Source organism: Sturnira hondurensis, unplaced genomic scaffold, assembly GCF_014824575.4.
Source record: "Sturnira hondurensis isolate 20B ecotype Veracruz unplaced genomic scaffold, ASM1482457v3 Scaffold0016617, whole genome shotgun sequence".
NCBI classification, from domain to species: domain Eukaryota; kingdom Metazoa; phylum Chordata; class Mammalia; order Chiroptera; family Phyllostomidae; genus Sturnira; species Sturnira hondurensis.
In genome coordinates this window covers 4,480,905-4,489,779 of record NW_028089248.1, presented here as the reverse complement: position 1 = coordinate 4,489,779, position 8,875 = coordinate 4,480,905, and the positions used below count along the sequence as shown (strand labels likewise).

General features: G+C 57.4%; 1 long non-coding RNA gene across 1 annotated transcript; it reads right to left on the bottom strand.

Annotated features, from left to right (window-relative positions):
- Positions 1 to 4,798: 4,798 nt before the first annotated feature.
- LOC119001146 (uncharacterized) lies at positions 4,799 to 8,487 on the bottom strand. Its single transcript, XR_005069494.1, has 4 exons — positions 8,173 to 8,487; positions 7,609 to 7,920; positions 7,098 to 7,227; positions 4,799 to 5,585 (listed from the first exon to the last, which is right to left on the bottom strand). It is a non-coding gene; the product is annotated as an uncharacterized LOC119001146 (long non-coding RNA).
- Positions 8,488 to 8,875: the final 388 nt, after the last annotated feature.

Here is an 8,875-nt window from a genome sequence, read left to right as displayed (position 1 = left end):
CCAACCCCTAACCCTAACCCCAACCCCTAACCCAACCCTAACCCCTAACCCCCAACCCCAACCCCAACCCTAACCCNCGGGGGTGCAGGCCCAGGGAGGCCGGGGGCAGCCGGTGGGGATGGAAAGAGACCCCAACCCCAACCCCTAACCCTAACCCCAACCCCTAACCCTAACCCTAACCCAACCCTAACCCCTAACCCTAACCCTAACCCCCTGACTTTGGCCTGATGAGACAGACCTGAGACCTTTGGCCGCCCAACTGTGAGGTGAGCCGTGTGCGTGGTTTGAGCCCTGGGATGGGGCTGCTCGTCACAGCGGCCGGGGGTGCAGGCCCTGGGAGGCGGGGGGCAGCCGGTGGGGATGGAAAGAGAAGCAGGAGTCCACGCCTTCAGATGGCACGTCTGGAGACAGCGCAGAGGCCCCTGGGCTCATCCGCCAACAAAGGAAGACAGAAGGGCCCTGCCCAGTCCGGGGAAGACAGGAGAGGCCATCGGAACCCCCTGAGCGCCACGGTCCCCTGATGCTGCTGAAAGCAAAGGCCCTTTAGGGAACGCGTCCCTGCCCCTTCCGGCCGCGGATCCCCCACGACGGTCCCTCTGGGGGCTAAAAGGATGCTCCTCACAGTTTGTTTCTTGACAGACCCACCGATTAACCCGGCGGACTGTCCAGCACGGGGATACGTGTGATCGTAGACACATCTCGTTTTTCTTTTAATAAAAACGTAGCTCTCAAAGGTATCCTGAAGGAAAGAAGCACCCCAGCCACAGCATGAAGACCTTAACCGGGCCCAGGACTGATTTCCCACCCCACCCCACCCCCCGACACAGAACATTCCGTGTCAACAGCTTCGCAGGCGTCTCACTAACCCTCCCAATGGCCAGATCGAAGGAGATGGGACATTCACAGGGTCTCCGCCCCGCGGCGGCCTCTCGTTCGGCGAGCCTTCCACTGGCTCCGAAAGGCGTCGAGCCACCGAGGTTATCTGGGCCACCGAGGCCTCTTGGGTCCTCCTTCCCTCGGGGACCGGGGCAGCGGAGTCATTTCAATGGCTGTCTCATCGGGCTGGAGGGGTGGGGGAGCGGCTTTCAGGCCACAGGAGGGGTGGCAGCAATTTCCTCGGAGAAATGACAAAGCCCGTCTGTGCTGGGCCCGCGGGACAGGGCTTGTGACCCGGGCCGGCAGCCAGCAGGCGTCGCAGCCCCATTCACGCGGTGGAACTGGGGCGAGATGGCTATCTCGAGGCGCTTCGAAGACCCCGCTCTCCTGAGACCGGGGAGAGGCAGCGGCTGAATCTCACCCCCTCTTGGCTCCGCCTCTCAGGTGCGTGGGAAGCTCTAGAAAGCCCTACTTTCTGTCTATTCAGACCTGCTTCCTGCCAAAGGTTTGGCTAAGACAGAGCCGCCGAGCAACCCCACAGACCAACTCCAGGCCGGGTGTGCCCGCGGGCGGGGCCTTCCCTCCAGAGCCTCCTCCCAGACACGATCTGTTTGCTACAATGGCAACTAGCTGGCTAATGCCTTCCCCTCCACAGGTCAGGGAGTCCTGGCCAGAATGCTGTCAGGTTCCAGCAGCCAGGAAGGAACCGAGCTGTGCAGGAAAACAGCCTGGTGCGTGAGCTCTCAGAGGGGCTCCTCCAGCCCCGTCCAGCTTTCAGAAGCGGCAGCCTGGGGCCCACAGCCTGACTGCAACATGGAGAGACTCCCAGTCAGGACCCCTGGCTGAGCCGCCCTCCCCCCCCCCCCGCTGCCCCCCCCCCCCGGAATTCCTGGCCCACAGAAACTTTTGAAACTCTGTGTTTGTTGTTTTAAGTTGCTACATGTGGGTAATTTGATATCCATCAGTAGATACTAAAGTCAGCAAGAGGAACCGCCTGGCGGGGAACCGCTAGGGTTTCCCCCTTCCCTAGAATATCTCAAGAAATTAAAAACCTCCAGAGACCCAGGAACTGCCCCTCCTATTCTCCGGGAGGGGGACGGGGTCGGGGCAGGGCTCACACAAAGCCAAACACCGCCACCCTCGCCCTGCGAAGTGAACTTCTCTGCCCCTTCTCCTTCACTCATCCACCCACCCATCCCACAAACACCAATTAAGCGCCCACTCCATCCAGTTGCCCACAAAACAGCAGGGGCAGGACAGACCTGTTCTCGGGAGCTTCCCCTTTGATGGGGAAAGGCGGTGAGGAGACAAGCAAGAACATAAATAATTTCAGACAGACCTGGGTGTCCCGCAGAAGACAGAACCAGGCAACTGGGAGACTGACTGAACGGGGGAGCAGGGCAGACTCTAGGCGCAGAGTGCGCAGTAGGCCAGCCCCTCCTCCTCGTGGGGGCCGGGCGGAGAGCACAGATGGTTTCCCCAGAGCAGACAGCAAAGGTGACGGAGGACTTCAGGGAAGGAAAGAATGGAGGAAGGAAGGAAGGAAGGAGTGATGCAGAGTAGAAGGAGACGGGACTCCGGAACAATTTCAGACTAGAGGTGTGCGAAGCAGCTGTGCAGTCAGTGAGGCTGTTGGGATCAGAGCCGGTGGTTAGGAGGTCATCCGTGTGGCCAGGGCTGTCGAGATCACTGTCCCTCCAGCACCTTCGCACAAACCTGCAGGCGACTCTCGCTCCACTGCGCTTGGTCTCAGGTGAATCCCCCGGGATATGTATCCATTTCTCATTCCCGCTGAGTTCACACTCTCCAGACCCTGGACGGGACGGACAGGCTGCAACAGGCAGGCAGTGGGACACCAGGGACTAGGGTGTCAGAGGCGCAGGCCGGCCAGCCTGGCGTCCGAAAGGCTCCCACGTGCAGGGGAGGCCTCCATGCCGCTTTCTTTTTGGATCAACATGCCACCCGTAGTGATTTTCCAAACACAAACAGGAAAAAAACCACTGGGGCCCTCTACCCCAAGTTCAAATGGCTCCTTCTCTAATTAAAAGTGCAAACTTCCCCTGCCCATCCCAACCTGGGAGCCTAAGATTTAGTGAGAAAGGCAGGGAAGTTACGGGGAAACAGACTCGGGGTATTCAATCTGCTCTGCGGCACGTTGCCCCGGAAAGTGGCCCTTGCTACCAGTGTGTGTTGCGGGAGGTGGGGGCAGGAGGACAGTCAGATCTCTGGGTGTCCTGCACCAGCTCGGTTGAGTTTTGCAAGACCCGAAGGCCCTGCCAGAGCGTGCCCAGGGCCGCGGCACGAGGCTGGTGCCGGGGTCAGGGTAGTTCGGCATCTTGTTAAACAAGTCACTCAGCAGCGTCCAAATAACCTGCGTGATTCTTTAAACCACGTAAACTATAGTGTTGGATTATTTTCTTTTGGAAGGAGTATAAAATGGGAGTGGTTGCATTTGTTTTTCATTGTTTTCATTGCTTTTATCGAGGAAGAGAGGGAGAGAAACAGACCGGTTCAGCCTGCAGTACGTGCCCGGACTAGGGACTGAACCCACAACCCAGGCATGTGCCCTGACTGGGAATTGAACCCACGACCTTTTGGTTACAGACGATGCTCCAACCAACTGAGCCACAGCAGCCAGGGCACATTTTTCTCTCTGGATATTAAAGAACAAGGCAGGACAGAATGCCTCTGCACCCTACAGGACCCTGGCAGTCCTGGCAACGAGGATGGACAGGCGCAGACTTCCTGACACCCAGGGCCTCTAAGTCAGTACAAGGACGCACCTTTGTGAAACCCAGGTAGTGAAAGAAAGAGGCGAATGAATACTACTGTCCCCTCCTGCTCCCTAGCTGGGGCCACACACAAGAGTCCATTAGACTCACTGACGCAGGCCTGCTGGGGAGCTGGCAAAGCCCCAGTGGGGTTAGGTTTCTCCTGCTTCGTCCCCAGCCGGGATCTCAGATATCCTCCCTCCCTGTCATCGAAGCTGGGTCTCGGGGGCCCCACAGAATGACCGGGGACCTGGCAAATACCCCTCAGCCCAGCCACTGAGAGCTCGGGCCGGCCAGCACCTCCTCTCTGAGCTTCTCCATCTCTGAAGTGAAACCGTTGGCCTAGAAACCCTTCATCTCTAATTCTAAAAAATAAATAAACAAAATAAAATAAAGAGCAAAAACAAAACCACTCTAAGAAGACAGTGCATGTCCACTGCATAGCCACCCTGTCCGCTGCTTCATTAATTTACATAATCCTCGAGACTCTGGTGGGAGTTTTCCATGTTAGCAGTTGTCCCCCACCCCTTTATAAATGAGGAAATAAAGTTCAGGAAATGTAACTCGCCCAACCCGAGGTCAGACAGGTACACAGGTAGCCGGCCTTCACCCTGAGGTCCGACTGGGTCCAAAGTCCATTTCTTCACGCCACTCTGCCTCCCCGTCACCTTTGATTTCTTTACCAGTTTTTATTACAAATCCCAGGTCAGGCAAGCCTGCAGGGGGGGCCATCACAAAGCACCATGCCCCCTCCACCCCCACCTCCATGAGGATTTCAGAGTCTGTGTTTGCATTCACGGGGCGCAGGCATCGGTCCCCTGCAACCTCGCTCTCCTGGCCGCCGCACACACTGGGCGGGGGGGGGGCCTCTTTGACAGACTCCCCTGCCCAGCCCTGCAACCCCAGGAAAAAGGCACCATTGTCACCCCCTCGCGGAAGACACAACAGACCCAGAGAGGTGGAGACAAGCTCCCCAAGGGCCTCATCAGTGCGGCTGCCATGCCCCGGGGGAGGGGGGGGAGGCGGCGTTGAGCCCATCACCAGCCAGCACGGGGCACACTCTAAACGCAGACAGGACAGGCAAGTTCCTAACACCCTGTGGCCCTGGGGCTGAGAATGTCCCGTCACTTCAACTTGCCCTGGTCCATGGTTGTTTTTATTTCCTTCCTTTTTTTTCTTTCAGCTTTTTAACATTTTATTAACAAAGGTTGAAAATAAGAAGCAATAATAAAAGTAGCTCTAAGAAGTCAGGAAAAAAATCCTTCAAATGTCAAGAAAAAATGTAGCCTTATTTAAAGTAGCATCTCATGTCTTGTGCATTTGCAACCAAATATGATGATTGTGAATAAGCATTAAAACACATGCCCTTCAGGCTACTGTTCACGTCGAGAGCCGATCTCGTGACTGACCATGGAACGTCCACGTCTGGGAAGACTCAGTGCCCAGACGACGGGCAGGGTCTCGCTGTCCTGGCTGCAAGATGCAGTCACGGGCCTTGGAGACTGCGCCCCAATTCAGAGGCAGCAGGAGTCATTTCCAGCGTTCGAAGCATAAAGATCCAAGTTCGCCTTCACAGCTGAGACCTGGGGAAACACATCCCGGGAAGAGCCCTCAGCAACGTCACCCTGAAAAGCACAGGTGGGGACAGAGCGGCCTGGGTGGAGACCAGGGGTGGGACTGGGAGACCTCAGTGCAGAAGGCAGCGCTCGGCGGGCCCAGAACCGCACAGGTTCGCCTGGGTTCCGGAGGCGAGAAGTCCAAGGTCGGCCGGTGGTGTGCTGCGCGTCTGGTCAGGGCTCTCTCCTGGGCTGCGGGGTGTCTCACTGTGGCGGTCTGGGCCCGGCTTTTCTGTGTGTCCCGGGACAGGGCTTCTGTTCGGTCTGTTTCGGGCAGTGCTCGGTGAGGCTGTTGTGCAGTTCAGTTGTAGTTTTGATGTTGCTGTGGGAAGATGCGAGAACTGGGTTCACCTAGGCGACCATTTCTGAATGTCCTTTCTACGGGGACAGGGACACCACCGGCTTCCAGGCAGAGCCCCGGCTTTTGGCCTGTCCACGAGGACGTGCTGGGAGCCAGGCCTCTGACTGACTTCAGCTGACTGTTCACAGGGTGGGCACAGACGGTAACAGCCTCGGGAGGGTGGGGGGTGAAAGAGGAGGTGATCCTCTGAGTGGTTGTGTTCCCATTCACACCTTCCAATGGCTTCTCAGACACTAAAACCCCGGACTCCTGCCCGACTTGACCTGGGCCTTGCCCGCCTCTCCTGCCCTTGAACCTGACCTGAGCCTGTCCGGTAGAGGCCGTGCCTCCCTCCAAGCAAGAGCAAGTTCGCCCACCACCTTGGAAGATGCTGCGACTCACTCCAGAGCAAAGAGAAGGCAGGCCAACTTGCCCATTGTAAGAGGTGCGGGCTCCCAAACCTGCACGGGGCTCCGCCCGAGAGGGGTGCGTCACCCACCCTCCTCACCTCACCCCGTGGGAGTCGGGGCTTGGGGAATTGGCAGGAGAAAACACTGTCACTCTGCTACTGCTGTCGCTGTGATAATAAAGTCCTCTGCCCCTGACCCTGGAGTCTGTCTTCTGCTGCCACCCATAAAACAGTGGCATGAAAGGCAAAGCCTCAGACCCCTCACCGTGCGGACACTTGCGGCCGCACCAGCTCCCAGAGCCGCAGCCGAGTCCCTTCGCCCCTGCTCCCAGTTCTGGTGACCGCTCGGGGCCCCAGGGCCCCAGAAGCTGGGCTACTCCCGGGTGTAAGACGGCCAGGGGTTTATTTAGAAGCTGTCACGACACTAAGGGAATCCCATTAGCATCGCGGCGTTTATACGCTGTGGGGTAGGAAGGGGTTGCTGACTTTGCATCGTCCTCAAGAAGAAAAAAAAGCAGCAAAAAGGGGAGGAGGAGGAAAAGGAATTGAGCAAAGAGAAGTTCTTTAGAAATTAGTTCCCTCATTTAAAAAATAGTGTTTTCCTACCTATACTGAGCTCGGTGGGGACTGAAAGGTGTAGAGACATTACCTGCTGCCCCTAAAGAACCTACGGTCTCCTGAGGGAGGTGCCTGGGGCGCCAATAATGGGAATGAAAGCAGAGGGGGCGGCCTGGCCACCCCGAGGGCCTCGGTGGCAGGACCACGGTTGCAGGCTCGCAGGTGGGAGTGGGGTTGGGGGGGTGCCTGAGGGGGGTCCGATGCTGGTGTGCGTTTGCGGGGAGCTGCTGAAGAAAGAAAGGCCGTGAAAGGTGACAAATGGGAGAGCAGAGAAGTGTCACGGGGTGGGAAGTGACAACGGGGCAAAAGGCCAATGTGGAGGAAAGGGAGACCGGAGGCTGGGGTCTGCAAAGTGCTCCATCTCAGAAAACCCGCCCCCCTTTCTCTTGGGCCGCCCCCCAGAGCGGCTGTGAGGGGGTGCGCTTCGGGGAGGGAGGACCGCCAGGCCCCACCCAGCCCCGGTCTACCTCGAGACGGGGTTCAGTGACGTCACCGCTCCTTTTCGTCCTTGCAAATTCTTAGGTCCCACGTCCCGTGTGCCGGCGCCCTCTGGCTTTGCTGAACACGCTTGAGCGACACAACTCTCTGAGATTCGTGCTATTTAAAAATGTTAGAGCCAGAGACCTCTATGGTTATTGGATCTAATTTCCACAAGCCCTTCCTTAATGCATCATGGTTTTAAAAATGCAATTTGATATCCTTTAAGATTGGGCAACAATCTTATAATCCCAGCAGGGAAAAATAAGAGGGTTTTTTTTCCCCTTCTTTTTTTTTTTGTTTCTACAAAAACAAATAGACAAACGGGCTTGTCTGATGGAATTTACGAAAGCTCATCAGGACCCACCTTCTGGATTCCTGAAATACTCGCACCCCGCCCGTTCTTCCCAATGTGGCCTCAGATCAGCACCAGATTGCAAAGACGGAGGGCTTATCAGCAACATTCGTGAGTCAGCAGGCGGCTGGATACCCAGTAATTACCTAACAACCGCAGATGAGAAGTAGGCCAGGGGTCACGTGCACACCCCCGCCGGTGCTTCAGAGGAGAGAACAGAGCAACCCATCGAGGGCAGCGGCGTCTGCCCTTTAACCCCGGTCAGGCCCAGGTCCCTGCATCCGGGAGCTGGTGTAGTGAGTGTGGGGCTGTCCTGGGGGCGGGGGGAGCTCCTCCCCGCAGCCCTGCCCCCCTTGGCTGGCCCACGAGGGTTCTTCAGCATCCCTCTGCACCTCCCAGTGCTAATTCCAGCCGTGTCTCTCTGCACGCTGCTGTCTCCATGAGGCGGGTTGCAGCCGCTGCCGACGGAGGCGCAGGAGTGAACACCGGAGGCAAGGACCCGGCGAGGACACAACTGCACACCCCTCACCTCCCCCATGTTTCCCACTAAAAACGAGCTGTTACTCAGCAACCAAGGCAGTGGAGGTTAGCTCAGGAAACTGCCTCCCCCGGACAGTCCACCCTCTGGGACCCCAGTCTTGTCCACTAGTCTGCAAAGGTGGGCTCACCACAAGGGTGAGCAGTACCCTTGAGTACCCAGTTCTCAGTACCTGTGTCTGTTTCAAACGACTGTGCGTCAGTGGGGGTCGGGGGTAAGCAGCTCAGCGGTGTGTTGGCGGCTAAGGAAATGCGCTGATCAGAGGAAGTCGCAGGTGGACGATGCCCTCGGGGTTAGTTAACAAGCATTTCCCTCTTCCTAGCCCAACGCACCCTAATCGCGAGGGCCCCGGACCAGGTGGGCGGATGGCTCAGGGGAAGTAGCCCTGGCGTTGCTCAACATCGGCGTCCACAGTGGTGGCCGTGTGGTCCCACCGTCAGGGAGTGGAGGTCCAGCCGGAGACGCCTTCCTGGGGTGCTCAGGCCTCCTCCAAGGCACCCCAGTCCGCATGCTGTGGTTTCCGGGAAACCTTTCAGAGTTCTTGAATCATAAACCCCCACTTGGGTGAGATCTGAGCGTAATTTGTGGATTCAGTTTTTAAAATCAGCCAGATGATTCCCCAGATTTCTGTGCACCTGATCAATTGGTCAATGAATAGGGGAGGGGGGGCAAGGAAGTCACATTTTGATTTTTCTACGAGGAAGCGTAGATGGGGGCAAATGGATACAATCTGGGGGCGGAGGGAAAGGCGCGTATTCCTGGGAGGAAATCCAGACCCCGGGGGAGCAGCCCCGTGCGAGACACCAAGTTGCACGAGATACGGTGACCTTGTCAGTAGCGGCCCATGAGGTGAGTGGCAGGCGCGCAGGGCCACA